This window comes from Panulirus ornatus, chromosome 25 (genome assembly GCF_036320965.1).
Source record: "Panulirus ornatus isolate Po-2019 chromosome 25, ASM3632096v1, whole genome shotgun sequence".
Taxonomy (NCBI): Eukaryota; Metazoa; Arthropoda; class Malacostraca; order Decapoda; family Palinuridae; genus Panulirus; species Panulirus ornatus.
This window is the reverse complement of record NC_092248.1, coordinates 14,653,931-14,673,546: the sequence shown is the minus strand read 5'-3', so window position 1 is coordinate 14,673,546 and position 19,616 is coordinate 14,653,931. Positions and strand designations below refer to the sequence as shown.

Genomic DNA, 19,616 nt, shown 5'->3' with positions numbered 1-19,616 from the left:
CCTTCTTTTGGAAAATTAAAAAAAAACGAGAGGGGAGGATTTCCAGCCCCCCGCTCCCTCCCCTTTTAGTCGCCTTCTACGACACGCAGGGAATACGTGGGAAGTATTCTTAATCCCCTATCCCAGGGATATATATATATATATATATATATATATATATATATATATATATATATATATATATATATATATATATATATATTTTCCCTGGGGATAGGGGAGAAAGAATACTTCCCACGTATTCCCTGCGTGTTGTAGAAGGCGACTAAAAGGGGAGGGAGCGGGGGGCTGGAAATCCTCCCCTCTCGTTTTTTTTTTTAATTTTCCAAAAGAAGGAACAGAGAATTGGGCCAGGTGAGGGTGTTCCCTCAAAGGCCCAGTCCTCTGTTCTTAATGCTACCTCGCTAATGCAGGAAATGGCGAATAATTTGAAAAAAAAAAAAATATATATATATATATATATATATATATATATATATATATATATATATATATATATATATTATCCCTGGGGATAGGGGAGAAAGAATACTTCCCACGTATTCCCTGCGTGTCGTAGAAGGCGACTAAAAGGGGAGGGAGCGGGGGGCTGGAAATCCTCCCCTCTCAATTTTTTTTTTTTTAATTTTCCAAAAGAAGGAACAGAGAAGGGGGCCAGGTGAGGATATTCCCTCAGTGGCCCAGTTCTCTGTTCTTAACGCTACCTCGCTAATGCGGGAAATGGCGAATAGTTTGAAAAAAAAAATATATATATATATATATATATATATATATATATATATATATATATATATATATATATATATATATATACATATTCTTTCTTTTCTTTTAAACTATTCGCCATTTCCCACGTTAGCGAGGTAGCGTTAGGAACACAGAACTGGGCCTTTTTTGGAATATCCTCACCTGGCCCCTTTGTTCCTTCTTTTGGAAAATTAAAAAAAAAAAAAAGAGAGAGGGGAGGAGTTCCAGCCCCCCACTCCCTCCCCTTTTAGTCGCCTTCTACGATACGCAGGGAATACGTGGGAAGTGTTCTTAATCCCCTATCCCCAGGGATATATATATATATATATATATATATATATATATATATATATATATATATATATATATATATTTCTTTTCTTTTTTGCTTTGTCGCTGTCTCCCGCGTTTGCGAGGTAGTGCAAGGAAACAGACGAAAGAAATGGTCCAACCCACCCCCATATACATGTATATACATATGTCCACACACGCAAATATACATACCTACACAGCTTTCCATGGTTCACCCCAGACGCTTCACATGCCCTGATTCAATCCACTGACAGCACATCAACCCCAGTATACCACATCGATCCAATTCACTCTATTCCTTGCCCTCCTTTCACCCTCCTGCATGTTCAGGCCCCGATCACACAAAATCTTTTTCACTCCATCTTTCCACCTCCAATTTGGTCTCCCACCTCTCCTTGTTCCCTCCACCTCCGACACATATATCCTCTTGGTCAATCTTTCCTCACTCATTCTCTCCATGTGCCCAAACCATTTCAAAACACCCTCTTCTGCTCTCTCAACCACGCTCTTATTATTTCCACACATCTCTCTTACCCTTACGTTACTTACTCGATCAAACCACATCACACCACACATTGTCCTCAAACATCTCATTTCCAGCACATCCATTCTCCTGCGCACAACTCTATCCATAGCCCACGCCTCGCTACCATACAACATTGTTGGAGCCACTATTCCTTCAAACATACCCATTTTTGCTTTCCGAGATAATGTTCTCGACTTCCACACATTCTTCAAGGCTCCCAGGATTTTCGCCCCCTCCCCCACCCTATGATTCACTTCCACTTCCATGGTTCCATCCGCTGCCAGATCCACTCCCAGATATCTAAAACACTTTACTTCCTCCAGTTTTTCTCCATTCAAACTTACCTCCCAATTGACTTGACCCTCAACCCTATTGTACCTAATTACCTTGCTCTTATTCACATTTACTCTTAACTTTCTTCTTTCACACACTTTACCAAACTCAGTCACCAGCTTCTGCAGTTTCTCACATGAATCAGCCACCAGCGCTGTATCATCAGCGAACAATAACTGACTCACTTCCCAAGCTATCTCATCCCCAACAGACTTCATACTTGCCCCTCTTTCCAAAACTCATGCATTTACCTCCCTAACAACCCCATCCATAAACATACTAAACAACCATGGAGACATCACACACCCGTGCCGCAAACCTACATTCACTGAGAACCAATCACTTTCCTCTCTTCCTACACGTACACATGCCTTACATCCTCGATAAAAACTTTTCACTGCTTCTAACAACTTGCCTCCCACACCATATATTCTTAATACCTTCCACAGAGCATCTCTATCAACTCTATCATATGCCTTCTCCAGATCCATAAATGCTACATACAAATCCATTTGCTTTTCTAAGTATTTCTCACATACATTCTTCAAAGCAAACACCTGATCCACACATCCTCTACCACTTCTGAAACCACACTGCTCTTCCCCAATCTGATGCTCTGTACATGCCTTCACCCTCTCAATCAATACCCTCCCATATAATTTACCAGGAATACTCAACTAACTTATACCTCTGTAATTTGAGCACTCACTCTTATCCCCTTTGCCTTTGTACAATGGTACTATGCATGCATTCTGCCAATCCTCAGGCACCTCACCATGAGTCATACATACATTAAATAACCTTACCAACCAGTCAATAATACAGTCACCCCCTTTTTTAATAAATTCCACTGCAATACCATCCAAACCTGCTGCCTTGCCGGCTTTCATCTTCCGCAAAGCTTTCACTACCTCTTCTCTGTTTACCAAATCATTTTCCCTAACCCTCTCACTTTGCACACCACCTCGACCAAAACACCCTATATATGCCACTCTATCATCAAACACATTCAACAAACCTTCAAAATACTCACTCCATCTCCCTCTCACATCACCACTACTTGTTATCACCTCCCCATTTGCGCCCTTCACTGAAGTTCCTATTTGTTCCCTTGTCTTACGCACTTTATTTACCTCCTTCCAGAACATCTTTTTATTATATGAGCTTGGAAAGGAGACTTGTGTGAGGAGGTACCAGGAGAGACTGAGTACAGAATGGAAAAAGGTGAGAACAATGGAAGTAAGGGGAGTGGGGGAGGAATGGGATGTATTTAGGGAATCAGTGATGGATTGCGCAAAAGATGCTTGTGGCATGAGAAGAGTGGGAGGTGGGTTGATTAGAAAGGGTAGTGAGTGGTGGGATGAAGAAGTAAGATTATTAGTGAAAGAGAAGAGAGAGGTATTTGGATGATTTTTGCAGGGAAAAAAATGCAACTGAGTGGGAGATGTATAAAAGAAAGAGACAGGAGGTCAAGAGAAAGGTGCAAGAGGTGAAAAAGAGGGCAAATGAGAGTTGGGGTGAGAGAGTATCATTAAATTTTAGGGAGAATAAAAATAAATAATTTGTTTATGGATGGGGTTGTTAGGGAGGTAAATGCAAGAGTTTTGGAAAGAGGGGCAGGTATGAAGTCTGTTGGGGATGAGAGAGCTTGGGAAGTCAGTCAGTTGTTGTTCGCTAATGATACAGCGCTGGTGGCTGATTCATGTGAGAAACTGCAGAAGCTGGTGACTGAGTTTGGTAAAGTGTGTGGAAAAAGAAAGTTAAGAGTAAATGTGAATAAGAGCAAGGTTATTAGGTACAGTAGGGTTGAGGGTCAAGTCAATTGGGAGGTGAGTTTGAATGGAGAAAAACTAGAGGAAGTGAAGTGTTTTAGATATCTGGGAGTGGATCTGGCAGCGGATGGAACCATGGAAGCGGAAGTGGATCATAGGGTGGGGGAGGGGGCGAAAATTCTGGGGGCCTTGAAGAATGTGTGGAAGTCGAGAATATTATCTCGGAAAGCAAAAATGGGTATGTTTGAAGGAATAGTGGTTCCAACAATGTTGTATGGTTGCGAGGCGTGGCCTATGGATAGAGTTGTGCGCAGGAGGATGGATGTGCTGGAAATGAGATGTTTGAGGACAATGTGTGGTGTGAGGTGGTTTGATCGAGTGAGTAACGTAAGGGTAAGAGAGATGTGTGGAAATAAAAAGAGCGTGGTTGAGAGAGCAGAAGAGGGTGTTTTGAAGTGGTTTGGGCACATGGAGAGGATGAGTGAGGAAAGATTGACAAAGAGGATATATGTGTCAGAGGTGGAGGGAGCAAGGAGAAGAGGGAGACCAAATTGGAGGTGGAAAGATGGAGTGAAAAAGATTTTGTGTGATCGGGGCCTGAACATGTAGGAGGGTGAAAGGAGGGCAAGGAATAGAGTGAATTGGAGCGATGTGGTATACCGGGGTTGACGTGCTGTCAGTGGATTGAATCAAGGCATGTGAAGCGTCTGGGGTAAACCATGGAAAGCTGTGTAGGTATGTATATTTGCGTGTGTGGACGTATGTATATACATGTGTATGGGGGGGGTTGGGCCATTTCTTTCGTCTGTTTCCTTGCGCTACCTCGCAAATGCGGGAGACAGCGACAAAGTATAAAAAAATATATATATATATATATATATATATATATATATATATATATATATATATATATATATATATATATATATATATATATATCCATACATACATACATACATAAACACCTATACGCACACATATACATACATATACATGTCATCATATACATATGTACACATGTAGATGTACTTGTTTGCCTTCATCCATTCCTGTCCCACAGGAAACAGCATCACTACATTCTGCTTCAGCAAGGAAGTGCCAGGTAAACAGACAAAAAAGGCCACATTCGTTCACACTCAGTCTCTAGCTGTCATGTGTAATGCACCAAAACCACAGCTCCTTATCCACATCCAGGCCCCACAGACCTTTCCATGGTTCACCCCAGATGTTTCACAAGCCCTAGCCTGTGCCATGTACCAATTTCATCAACCAACCCCTAGGGGTGGATGAACATTTGGGTTGATTGTGGACCAACTGCCATAACCAGGATTCAAACCTATGCACTCAATCATGGGCAGCCCATGAATGCATTATTGTCAGGAAAGCTAAACACTACACCATGGGACAGTATTCATTTGACTTTTATCCCCTCACTCTTATAAACTGGGTCTCCTTAAAAGGAGAAAGATAAAAGAAAGAAAAGATATTGATACCTGTAAAGTTAGATAATTTACCTTTATTTGATTTGAACCAGGGATTTTATGTGAAAGAAAAGATATTGATTCTAGTCAAGTTGGGAAAATTACCTTTTTTTATATGTGACCCTGGGATTTCATACTCTAATATACTGCACTTGTTCACCTCGCATTGCTATCTACTCACTCTTGCAGGTTGGGTCTCCTTAGAAGGAGAAAATAAAAGAAAGAAAATGTATCGATTCATTGAAGGTGGGAAAACACTACATTCAGTTTCAGTCATGGAAGCTTTTACTCCTAAGCCCCAGTTGAACTCGCAAAATTTGGTACATTCAAACTAGATATCTAATGCATATACCACTCAAGGGCCTCTTCATATTGTAACAGGCACACCCTCCCTCCCCCCAAATAGGCTGTAAGATCTGTAGACCCTCCAAAATTTTGAAAGAAACAGGGATCACTGCCTGGATGTTTTCCTACAACGACTTTGTTGTCATTAACTGTAGTATATAATGTAGTTGGAATGTAAAAGATTAGTTAAGAAACCATGCATACTGTGTGCTGTATTTTTCTTATAGGACATTTAAGAGGAGTTAATCAATTAGTTGAACATGTATTGCAAATCCCATTTTTGAGGATGTTGCCCTTTCTGGGAGGGTACTTTAGATACACATGGAAATAACACTATCTATATTTTTCAGACGCAGCAGATTTTAAGATTAAGCAAAACTGCATCAGCATATTCAAGCCTTATAAGTAGTACTGCCTATGGATGACTCATCTGGGGCAAGATGGCAGGTCAGATCATGGCCAGGTGAATATACTGTGTATTGATTTGTATATGAATCACCTGGGGATAGGGGAGAAAGAATACTTCCCATGCATTCCTCATGTATCGTAGAAGGCAACTAAAGGGGACGGGAGTGGGGGGCTAGAAACCCTCCCCTCCTTGTATTTTAACTTTCTAAAAGGGTAAACAGAAGAAGGAGTCACGTGGGGAGTGCTCATCCTCCTTGAAGTCTCAGATTGGGGTGTCTAAATGTGTGTGGATGTAACCAAGATGAGAAAAAAGGAGAGATAGGTAGTTTGTTTGAGGAAAGGAACCTGGATGTTCTGGCTCTGAGTGATATAAAGCTCAAGGATAAAGGGGAAGAGTGGTTTGGGAATGTCTTGGGAGTAAAGTCAGGGGTTGGTGAGAGGACAAGAGCAAGGGAAGGAGTAGCACTACTCCTGAAACAGGATAGGTGGGAGTATGTGATAGAGTGTAAGAAAGTAAACTCTAGATTGATATGGGTAAAACTGAAAGTGGATGAAAAGAGATGGGTGATTATTGGTGCATATGCACCTGGGCATGAGAAGAAAGATCATGAGAGGCAAGTGTTTTGGGAGCAGCTGAAGGAATGTGTAAATAGTTTTGATGCATGAGACCGGGTTATAGTGATGGATGATTTGTATGCAAAGGTGATTAATGTGGCAGTTGAGGGAATAATTGATGTACATGGGGTGTTCAGTGTTGTAAATGGAAATGGTGAAGAGCTTGTAGATTTGTGCGCTGAAAAAGGACTGATGATCGGGAATATCTGGTTTAAAAAGAGAGATATACATAAGTATACATATGTAAGTAGGAGAGATGGCCAGAGAGCATTATTGGATTATGTGTTAATTGATAGGTGTGCGAAAGAGAGACTTTTGGATGTTAATGTGCTGAGATGTCCAACTTGAGTGATATCTGATCATTATCTTGTGGAGGCGAAGGTGAAGATTTGTAGAAGTTTTCAGAAAAGAAGAGAGAATGTTGGGGTGAAGAGAGTGGTGAGAGTAAGTGAGCTTGGATGTACAAGTTGGAAGAGAGGAAAGTGACTGGTTCTCAGTGAATGTTGGTTTGCGGCAGGGGTGCGTGATGTCTCCAAGGTTGTTTAATTTGTTTATGGATGGGATTGTTTGGGAGGTGAATGCAAGAGTTTTGGAAAAAGGGGCAAGTATGCAGTCTGTTGTGGATGAGAGAGCTTAGGAAGTGAGTCAGTTGTTGTTTGCTGATGATACAGCACTGGTGGCTGATTTGGATGAGAAACTGCAGAAGCTAGTGACTGACTTTGGTAAAGTGTGTGAAAGAAGAAAGTTGAGAGTAAATGTGAATGAGAGCAAGGTTATTAGGTACAGTAGGGTTGAGGGACAAGTCAATTGGAGGTAAGTTTGAATGGAGAAAAACTGGAGGAAGTGAAGTGTTTTAGATATCTGGGAGTGGATTTAGCAGCGGATGGAACCATGGAAGCGGAAGTGAATCATAGGGTGGGGGAGGGGGCAAAAGTTCTGGGAGCGTGGAAAAATGTGTGGAAGTCAAGAACGTTATCTTGGAAAGTGGGTGACCAAATTGGAGGTGGAAAGATGGAGTGAAAAAGATTTTGAGTGATCGAGGCCTGAACATGCTGGAGGGTGAAAGGCGTGCAAGGAATAGAGTGAATTGGAACAGTGTGGTATACTGGGGTCGACATGCTGTCAATGGATTGAACCAGGGCTTCACTGTGAAGCATCTGGGGTAAACCATGGAAAGTTTTGTGGGGCCTGGATGTGGAAAGGGAGCTGAGGTTTTGGTGCATTATACATGACAGCTAGAGACTGAGTGTGAACAAATGTGGCCTTTGTTGTCTTTTCCTTGTGCTACCTCACGCACATGCAGGGGGAGAGGGTTGTCATTTCATGTGTGGCAGGGGTGGTGACAGGAATGAATAAGGGCAGACAGTATGAATTATGTACATGTGTATATATGTATATGTCTGTGTTTATATATATGTATACATTGAGATGTATAGGTATGTATATGTGCATGTGTGGACGTGTATGTATATACATATGTATGTGGGTGGGTTAGGCCATTCTTTCGTCTGTTTCCTTGCACTACCTTGCTAATGCAGGAGACAGCGACAAAGTAAACACATAAATCAATATACTTCTTTTGTTTGGAACTCTGAAATGTTTTTACTGCCAGGTGATACTTTAGATTCTGTTTATCTTCAGATTTGATTTATACTGAGGATGATTGTTGTGCAATGAAAACTGGTACCAGTGCAGCAGGCACTTCGTAAAATCAAAAACGTCGTTTATTTGTCAAATTTGAAACACATAAATATCTGGTTCATGTAGTATCCTGTTGTTGCAAGAGGTTGAGAAGTTGCATAACATATGTGAACTGTCACCCTAGCATGCCTTTTAACCAACAAACCTAAGGGAGCATCATTCCATGGCAGACATGTGGCGGGGTAGTCTGAAATATTCCATGCATATCATCATATAAGAGGCAACAAAATACTACATTACTAGAATGAATTATATTTTCTTCAAGCAGATATTTAGCTTGGACTTCTTGTTAAAACACAGTGACACTGTTTCTGTTTACTAATTTGAAAGATCCCACTTGAAAACCTGCACATGCAAAGTAAGTATCTAATGTCTAATGCACATTAATATGATAGTCTGCTTGATGTTTGGTAAGGAACCAAACAGAACCTGGGGCCAGTGTAACAAGATGCCATGCATGATCCATCAGTATGGTTGCGTGAAAAATTCAGAATAAGGAAAAATTGTTCATGGGCTGGATCAGGCCCGTGGACCATAGGTTACCTTCCCCTGCTCTACAGTGTACTGTGTTGTCAGCATTTTTTTTTATTTTGTGTTCTGTGATTTTGTATCCTGTCATGTTTACAAAATAATCATCTGTCTCCTGTCTCTGGTGAAAAGAGGAAGGCAATTACTCTTGAGATGAAATTAAAGATAATTACCCAGCATAAAGGCAGGCAAGCCAGTAATGGCCACTGCACGTGAGTTAGGATTTTCACAATTAACGACCTCTACCATCTTAAAAGGATAAGAAACGAAGAAAAGAGCTGGGACAAGTAATGATATGGAAAGATTACTTAGTCACGAGGATGGAAGACCAAATGCAAAAGTGCATACCACTTAGGCTACTGACAAACCAAATTAAGGAGAAAAGTCTTTGATATGCTGGAATGGTATGCCAATGATCCTATGTATATGCAAATGCTTACAATAAGTCATGGGTGGTTCCAGCGCTTCGAAAGACGTCTTGATTTTCATAATGTAAAGGTTAGCGGTGAGGCAACAAGTGCTGATACTGTAGATGATAATTGTGGATGAGAAATATAAGTATTCTAAGAAGGTCGGATAGGCTAAGCTATGATATTTGGTAGGTTAGATGTACAGTATTAAATGTATTTTTGACTTATGATGGTTTTATTGAAACAACCCCATCATAAGCAGGGGAGTACCTGCACTATTTTCATTACCAAGCATACTACTAAGAAAAGTAAGCAAATCTAATATCTCTGAAGAAGTGAATTAAAGGTTATGGAGTGAAAATATAAGTCTAAATGTCTCCACTGCAGGTATTAAATGAGGGATTAAAGCAGGGGTAACAGTCAAAATGTTAGCACTGCAGGAATGGAAAGAAGGGACTGCTGAGGGATGGTGGCTGAGAGGTGTCACTTGTACCTTTGCATCAAACACATCATAAGCCGTGGTGAGATGCCGTGAAATTGTTGGATTTGTACGAACATACACTAATGGTCTTTCAGATATCTTGGTAAATATGCTCTTAGCTCTCAGCCCAGACATAAAAAATATCCTATTTGGCCAATCTCAACACTTTGACTTAAAGTTATGTTAGACAACAAAAATGTGGTCATTCATTTATTTATATCATTATACTCTGTTGCTGTCTCCCGCAGTAGCTAGCCCAACCCACCCACATACACCTGTATATACATACACGACCACACACGCACATACATCTCAACGTATACATATACATACAGACACACAGACATATACATATATACACATGTACATAATTCATACAGTCTACCCTTCTTCATTCCCGTCGCCACCTCGCCACACATGAAATGACAACCCCCTCTTCCCGCATGTGTGCGAGGTAGCACTAGGAAAAGGCAAGAAAGGCCACATTCATTCACACTCAGTCTCTAGCTGTCATGTATAATGCACCGAAACCACAGTTCCTTTTCCACATCCAGGCCCCACGAAACTTTCCATGGTTTACCCCAGACACTTCAGATACCCTGACTCAATCCACTGACAGCACATTCACCCCAGTATACCACATCATTCCAATTCACTCTATTCCTTGCATGCTTTTTACCCTCCTGCATGTTCAGGCCCCGATCACTCAAAATCTTTTTCACTGCATCTTTCCACCTCCAATTTGTCTCCCACTTCTCCTTGTTCCCTCCACCTCTGACACATATATCCTCTTGGTCAATCTTTCCTCAGTCATTCTCTCCATTTGACCAAACCATTTCAAAACACCCTCTTCTGCTCTCTCAACCACACTCATTTTATTACCACACATCTCTCTTACCCTTTCATTACTTCCTCAATCAAACCACCTCACATGACATATTGTCTTCAAACATCTCATTTTCAGCACATCCACCCTCCTCCGCGCAGCTCTATCGATAGCCCACACCTCGCAACCATATAACATTGTCAGGACCACTATTCCTTCAAATGTACCCATTTTTGCTTTCCAAGATAACGTTCTCGCCTTCCACACACATTTTTCAATGCTCCAAGAACTTTCGCCCCCTCCCCCACCCTATGACTCACTTCCGCTTCCATGGTTCCATCTGCTGCCAAATCCACTCCCAGATATCTAAAACACTTCACTTCCTCCAGTTTCTCTCCATTCAAACTTACCTCCCAATTGACTTGCCCCTCAACCCTACTGTATCTAATAACCTTGCTCTTATTCACATTTACTCTCAGCTTTCTTCTTTCAATTCACATTTACTCTCAGCTTTCTTCTTTCAATTCACATTTACTCTCAGCTTTCTTCTTTCACACACTTACCAAACTCAGTCACCAGCTTCTGCAGTTTCTTACCTGAATCAGCCACCAGCACTGTATCATAAGCAAACAACAACTGACTCACTTCCCAAGCTCTCTCATCCACAACAGACTGCATACTTGCCCCTCTCTCCAAAACTCTCGCATTCACCTTCCTAACGACCCCATCCATAAACAAATTAAACAACCATGGAGACATCACGCACCCCTGCCGCAAACCGAAATTCGCTGAGAACCAATCACTTTCCTCTCTTCCTACTTGTACACATGCCTTACATCCTCGATAAAAACTTTTCACTGCTTCTAACAACTTGCCTCCCACACCATATATTCTTAATACTTTCCACAGAGCATCTCTATCAACTCTATCATATGCCTTCTCCAGATCCATAAATGTTACACACAAATCCATTAGCTTTTCTAAGTATTTCTCACATACATTCTTCAAAGCAAACACCTGATCCACACATCCTCTACCACTTCTGAAACCACACTGCTATTCCTCAGTCTGATGCTCTATACATGCCTTCGCCCTCTCAGTCAATACCCTCCCTTATAATTTCCCAGGAATACTCAACAGACTTATACTTCTTTAATTTGCGCGCTCTTTTATCCCCTTTGCCTTTGTACAATGGCACTATGCAAGCATTAGGCCAATCCTCAGGCACCTCACCATGAGTCATACATACATTAAATAACCTTACTAACCAGTCAACAACACAGTCACCCATTTTTTTATGAATTTCGCTTCAGTACCATCCAAACCCGCTGCCTTGCTGGCTTTCATCTTCTGCAAAGCTTTTATTACCACTTCTTTGTTTACCAAATCATTCTCCCTGACACTCTCATTTTGCACACCACCTCGACCAAAACACCCTATATCTGCCACTCTATCATCAAACACATTCAACAAACCTTCAAAATACTCACTCCATCTCCTTCTCACATTACCACTGCTTGTTATCATCTCCCCATTAGCCCCCATCACTGATTTTCCCATTTGTTCCCTTGTCTTACACACTTTATTTACCTCCTTCCAACACATCCTTTTATTCTCCCTAAAATTTAATGATACTCTGTCACCCCAACTCTCATTTGCCCTCTTTTTCACCTCTTGCACCCTACTCTTGACCTCCTGCCTCTTTCTTTTATACATCTTCCATTCATTTGCATTATTTCCATGCATAAATCGTCCTAATAATCTTACTTCTTCATCCCACCACTCACTACCCTTTCTAATCTGCCCACCTCCCATGCCTCTCATGCCACAAGCATCTTTTGCACAAGCCATCACTGCTTCTCTAAATACATCCCATTCCTTCCCCAATCCCCTTACGTCCTTTGTCCTCACCTTTTTCCTTTCTGTACTCAGCCTCTCCTGGTACTTCCTCACACAAGTCTCCTTCCCAAGCTCACTTACTCTCACCACTCTCTTCACCCTAACATTCTCCCTTCTTTTCTGAAATCCTCTACAAATCTTCACCTTCGCCTCCACAAGATAATGATCAGACATCCCTCCAGTTGCACCTCTCAGCACATTAACATCCAAAAGTCTCTCTTTCGCGCGCCTATCAATTAACACGTAATCTAATAAAGCTCTCTGGCCATCTCTCCTACTTACATATGTATACTTATGTATATATCGTTTTAAACCAGGTATTCCCAATCACCAGTCCTTTTGCAGCACATAAGTCTACAAGCTCTTCATCATTTCCATTTACAACACTGAACACTCCATGTACACCAATTATTCCCTCAACTGCCAGATTACTCATCTTTGCATTGAAGTCACCCATCACTAAAACCTGGTTTCATGCATCAAATCTAGTAACACACTCACTCAGCTACTCCCAAAACACTTGCCTCTCATGATCTTTCTTCTCATGCCCAGGTGCATATGGACCAATAATCACCCATCTCTCTCCATCCACTTTCAGTTATACTCATATCAATCTAGAGTGTACTTTCTTACACTCTGTCACATACTGGCAAGGCAGCAGGGTTTGGATGGTATTGCAGTGGAATTTATTAAAAAATGGGGTGACTGCATTGTTGACTGGTTGGTAAGGTTATTTAATGTATGTATGACTTATGGTGAGGTGCCTGAGGATTGGCGGAATGCTTGCATAGTGCCATTGTACAAAGGCAAAGGGGATAAAGGTGAGTGCTCAAATTACAGGTGTATAAGATTGTTGAGTATTCCTGGGAAATTATATGGGAGGGTATTTATTGAGAGGGTGAAGGCATGTACAGAGCATCATATTGGAGAAGAGCAGTGTAGTTTTAGAAGTGTGTTTGCTTTGAAGAATGTATGTGAGAAATACTTAGAAAAGCAAATGGATTTGTATATAGCATTTATGGATCTGGAGAAGGCATATGATAGAGTTAATAGAGATGCTCTGTGGAAGGTATTAAGAATATCTTGTGTGGGAGGCAAGATGTTAGAAGCAGTGGAAAGTTTTTATTGAGGATGTAAAGCATGTATACGTGTAGGAAGAGAAGAAAGTGATTGGTTCTCAGTGAATGTCGGTTTGTGGCAGGGGTGCATGATGTCTCCATGGCTGTTTAATTTGTTTATGGATGGGGTTGTTAGAGAGGTGAATGCAAGAGTTTTGGAAAGAGGGGCAGGTGTACAGTCTGTTGTGGATGAGAGAGCTTGGGAAGTGAGTCAGTTGTTGTTCGCTGATGATACAGCGCTGGTGGCTGATTCATGTGAGAAACTGCAGAGGCTGGTGACTGAGTTTGGTAAAGTGTGTGAAAGAAGAAAGCTGGGAGTAAATGTGAATAAGAGTAGGGTTGAGGGACAAGTCAATTGGGATGTAAGTTTAAATGAGAAAAACTAGAGGAAGTGAAGTGTTTTAGATATCTGGAAGTGGATTTGGCAGCGGATGGGACTATGGAAGTCGAAGTGAATCCTAGGGTGGGGGAGGGGGCGAAAGTTCTGGGAGCGTTGAAAAATGTGTGGAAGTTGAGAACATTATCTCGGAAAGCAAAATTGGGTATGTTTGAAGGAATAGTGGTATCAACAATGCTATTTGGTTGCAGGGCTTGGGCTATAGATAGAGTTGTGCAAAGGAGGGTGGATATGCTGGAAAGGAGATGTTTGAGGACAGTATGTGGTGTGAGGTGGTTTGATTGAGTAAGTAATGTAAGGGTAAGAGAGATGTGTGGTAATGAAAAGAGTGTGGTTGAGAGAGCAGAAGAGGGTGTTTTGAAATGGTTTGGCCATATGGAGAAAATGAGTAAGGAAAGATTGACCAAGAGGATATATGTGTCAGAGGTGGATGGAACGAGGAGAGGTGGGACACCAAATTGGAAGTGGAAAGATGCAGTGAAAAAGATTTTGAGTGATCAGGGGCCTGAACATGCAGGAGGGTGAAAGGCATGCAAGGAATAGAGTGAATTGGATCAATGAGGTATACCAGGGTCGACGTGCTGTCAATGGATTGAACCAGGGCATGTGAAGCGTCTGGGGTAAACCATGGAAAGTTCTGTGGGGCCTGGATGTGGAAAGGGAGCTATGGTTTCGGTGCATTATTACATGACAGTTAGACACTGAGTGTGAACGAATGTGGCCTTTGTTGTCTTTTCTTAGTGCTACCTTGTGCACATGAGGGGGGAGGGGGCTGTTATTTCATGTGTGGTGGGGTGGCGACGGGAATGAATAAAGGCAGACAGTATGAATTATGTACATGTGTGTATATGTATATGTGTATATATATATGTATACGCTGAGATGTATAGGTATGTATATTTGCGTGTCTTGACGTGTATGTATATACATGTGTATGTGGGTGGGGTGGGCCACTCTTTTGTCTGTTTCCCTTGCACTACCTCGCTTACGTGGATGACAGCGAAAAAGCAATTAGAAATAAATAAATATATATTCATGCTATTCGCCATTTCCCATTTTAGCGAGATAGCGTTAAGAACAGAGGACTGGGCCTTTAAGGGAATATCTTCACCTGGCCCACTTCTCTGTTCCTTCTTTTGGAAAATTAAAAAAAAATGAGAGGGAAGGATTTCTAGCCCCAAGTCTTGTCGTGAAGATCGTCAGGCAGGCACGGGGTGTGGTGCGACTTCGCAGAACCTCTGGTAATGGCTCGTGTTATTACCGTCATCATACCCTATTACAATATCTTCAAACCTAAATACAATACCACTGTATCCAATTACGTAAAACTTATAAGTGCAGAATATATTTTTTTTTTTTTTCTTTTTTTTTATACTTTGTCGCTGTCTCCCGCGTTTGCGAGGTAGCGCAAGGAAACAGACGAAAGAAATGGCCCAACCCCCCCCATACACATGTACATACACACGTCCACACACGCAAATATACATACCTACACAGCTTTCCATGGTTTACCCCAGACGCTTCACATGCCTTGATTCACTCCACTGACAGCACGTCAACCCCTGTATACCACATCGCTCCAATTCACTCTATTCCTTGCCCTCCTTTCACCCTCCTGCATGTTCAGGCCCCGATCACACAAAATCTTTTTCACTCCATCTTTCCACCTCCAATTTGGTCTCCCTCTTCTCCTTGTTCCCTCCACCTCCGACACATATATCCTCTTGGTCAATCTTTCCTCACTCATTCTCTCCATGTGCCCAAACCATTTCAAAACACCCTCTTCTGCTCTCTCAACCACGCTCTTTTTATTTCCACACATCTCTCTTACCCTTACGTTACTTACTCGATCAAACCACCTCACACCACACATTGTCCTCAAACATCTCATTTCCAGCACATCCATCCTCCTGCGCACAACTCTATCCATAGCCCACGCCTCGCAACCATACAACATTGTTGGAACCACTATTCCTTCAAACATACCCATTTTTGCTTTCCGAGATAATGTTCTCGACTTCCACACATTTTTCAAGGCTCCCAAAATTTTCGCCCCCTCCCCCACCCTATGATCCACTTCCGCTTCCATGGTTCCATCCGCTGACAGATCCACTCCCAGATATCTAAAACACTTTACTTCCTCCAGTTTTTCTCCATTCAAACTCACCTCCCAATTGACTTGACCCTCAACCCTACTGTACCTAATAACCTTGCTCTTATTCACATTTACTCTTAACTTTCTTCTTCCACACACTTTACCAAACTCAGTCACTAGCTTCTGCAGTTTCTCACATGAATCAGCCACCAGCGCTGTATCATCAGCGAACAACAACTGACTCACTTCCCAAGCTCTCTCATCCCCAACAGACTTCATACTTGCCCCTCTTTCCAGGACTCTTGCATTTACCTCCCTAACAACCCCATCCATAAACAAATTAAACAACCATGGAGACATCACACACCCCTGCCGCAAACCTACATTCACTGAGAACCAATCACTTTCCTCTCTTCCTACACGTACACATGCCTTACATCCTCGATAAAAACTTTTCACTGCTTCTAACAACTTGCCTCCCACACCATATATTCTTAATACCTTCCACAGAGCATCTCTATCAACTCTATCATATGCCTTCTCCAGATCCATAAATGCTACATACAAATCCATTTGCTTTTCTAAGTAGATTTGTATGTAGCATTTATGGATCTGGAGAAGGCATATGATAGAGTTGATAGAGATGCTCTGTGGAAGGTATTAAGAATATATGGTGTGGGAGGCAAGTTGTTAGAAGCAGTGAAAAGTTTTTATCTAGGATGTAAGGCATGTGTACGTGTAGGAAGAGAGGAAAGTGACTGGTTCTCAGTGAATGTAGGTTTGCGGCAGGGGTGTGTGATGTATATATATATATATATATATATATATATATATATATATATATATATATATATATATATATATATATATATATATTTCTTTCATAATATTTGTCATTTCCCGCATTAGCGAGGTAGCGTTAAGAACAGTGGACTGGGCCTTTGAGGGAATATCCTCACCTGGCCCCCTTCTCCATCTTTCCACTCCATCTTTCCACCTCCAACATGGTCTCCCACTTCTTGTTCCCTCCACCTCTGACACATATATCCTCTTTGTCAATCTTTCCTCACTCATTCTCTCCATGTGACCAAACCAGTTCAAAACACCCTCTTCTGCCCTCTCAGCCACACTCTTTTTATTACCACACACATCTCTCTTACCCTATTAATACTTACTTGATCAAACCACCTCACACCACATATTGTCCTCAAAAATCTCATCTCCAGCACATCCACCCTCCTCCGCACAACTCTATCGATAGCTCACGCCTCGCCACCATATAACATTGTTGGAACCCCTATTCCTTCAAACATACCCATTTTTGCTTTCCGAGATAATGCATTCGACTTCCACACATTCTTAAACGCTCCCAGAATTTTCGCCCCCTTCCCCACCCTATGATTCACTGCCGCTTCCATGGTTCCATCCGCTGCCAAAATCACTCCCAGATCTCTAAAACACTTTGCTTCCTCCAGTTTTTCTCCATTCAAACTTATCTCCCAGTTGACTTGTCCCTTAACCCTACTGTACCTAATAACCTTGCTCTTATTCACATTTACTCCAAACTTTCTTCTTTCACACTTTTTACCAAAGTCAGTGACCAGCTTCTGCAGTTTCTCACATGAATCAGCCAACAGCGCTGTATCATCAGCGAACAACAACTGACACTTCCCAAGCTCTCTCATCCACAGCAGACTGCATACTTGCCCCTCTTTCCAAAACTCTTGCATTCACCTGGGGATAGGGGAGAAAGAATACTTCCCACGCATTCCTCATGTATCGTAGAATTGTATTTTAACTTTCTAAAACGGGAAATAGAAGAAGGAGTCAGGCAGGGAGTGCTCATCCTCCTCGAAGGCTCAGATTAGGGTGTCTAAATGTGTGTGGATGTAACCAATACGAGAAAAAAGGAGAGATAGGTAGTATGTTTGAGGAAAGGAACCTGGATGTTTTGGCTCTGAGTGAAACGAAGCTCAAGGGTAAAGGGGAAGAGTGGTTTGGGAATGTCTTAGGAGTAAAGTCAGGGGTTAATGAGAGGACAAGGGCAAGGGAAGGAGTAGCACTACTCCTGAAACAGGAGTGGTGGGAGTATGTGATAGAGTGTAAGAAAGTAAACTCCAGATTGATATGGGTAAAACTGAAAGTGGATGAAGAGAGGTGGGTGATTATTTGTGCATATGCACCTGGGCATGAGAAGAAAGGTCATGAGAGGCAAGTGTTTTGGGAGCAGTTGCGTTAGTGGGTATGATCCATGAGACCGGGTTACAGTGGTGGGTGATTTGAATGCAAAGGTGAGTAATGTGGCAGTTGAGGGAAGAATTGGTTTACATGAGGTGTTCAGTGTTGTAAATGGAAATGGTGAAGAGCTTGTAGATTTATTTCCTGAAAAAGGACTGGTGATTGGGTATACATATGTAAGTAGGAGAGATGGCGAGAGAGTGTTATTGGATTACATGTTAATTGATAGGTGCATGAAAGAGAGACTTTTGGATGTTAATGTGCTGAGAGGTGCAAATGGAGGGATGTCTGATCACTATCTTGTGGAGGCGAAGGTGAAGATTTGTAGAGATTTTCAGAAAAGAAGAGAGAATGTTAGGGTGAAAAGAGTGGTGAGAGTAAGTGAGCTTGAGAAGGAGACTTGTGTGAGGAAGTACCAGGAGAGACTGAGTACAGAATGGAAAAAGGTGAGAACAAAGGACGTAAGGGGAGAGGGAGAGGAATGGTATGTATTTAGGGAAGCAGTAATGGCTTGCGCAAAAAATGCTTGTGGCATGAGAAGCATGGGAGATGGGTTTATTAGGAAGGGTTAGTGAGTGGTGGGAAGAAGAAGTAAGAGTATTAGTGAAAGAGAAGACAGAGGCATTTGGACAATTTTTGCAGGGAAATAATGCAAATGAGTGGGAGAAGTATAAAAGAAAGAGGCAGGAGGTCAAGAGAAAGGTGCATTAGACGAAAAAGAGGGCAAATGAGAGTTGGAGTCAGAGAGTATCATTAAATTTTGGAAGGAGGTAAATAAAGTGCGTAAGACAAGGGAACAAATGGGAACATCAGTGAAGGGGGCTAATGGGGAGGTGATAACAAGTAGTGGTGATGTGAGAAGGAGTTGGAGTGAGTATTTTGAAGGTTTGGGTTAAAAAAGTTTTTTAAAAGAGTGGCAGAAATAGGGTGTTTTGGTCGGGGTGTGGCAAATTAGAGGGTTTGGGGAAAAAGATTTGGTAAAAGAGAAGACGATAAAAGCTTTGTGGTAGATGAAAGCCGGCAAGGCAGGGTTTTGGGTGGGAACAGTGGGAAATTTTTTAAAAAAAGGGGGGGGACGTATTTTTGAAATGGTTGGAAAGGGTTTTTTAAATTTTGATGACTCATGTGATTTCTTTAGCATTGGCGGAATGCTTTTCATAGTGCCGTTTACAAGGGGGGAAAAGTGAAATGCCAAATTTTCAAAGGGATAAGTTTTGGGTTTAGTAAACCGGGAAATTTTTATGGGAGGGGATTTTAAATTTAAAAGGGTGAAGGCATGTACGAGCACAACTGGGGGAAACCCGTGGTTTGGGTTTTTAAAGTGGGGAGAGGGTGTGTGGTTTAGGGGTTTTTCCCTTTTTAAAATGTATGGGGAGAAATACTT

The 19,616-nt window shown here is 41.8% G+C and overlaps 1 long non-coding RNA gene across 1 annotated transcript in view; it reads left to right on the top strand.

Annotated features, from left to right (window-relative positions):
* Nucleotides 1-15,700, top strand: part of LOC139757303 (uncharacterized) — a 53,037-nt gene extending 37,337 nt beyond the window's left edge. Inside the window, exon 3 of the long non-coding RNA XR_011714590.1 lies at nucleotides 5,867-15,700. This is a non-coding gene — a long non-coding RNA (uncharacterized lncRNA). The remainder of the gene's footprint in view (nucleotides 1-5,866) is intronic.
* The last annotated feature ends 3,916 nt before the right edge of the window (nucleotides 15,701-19,616 follow it).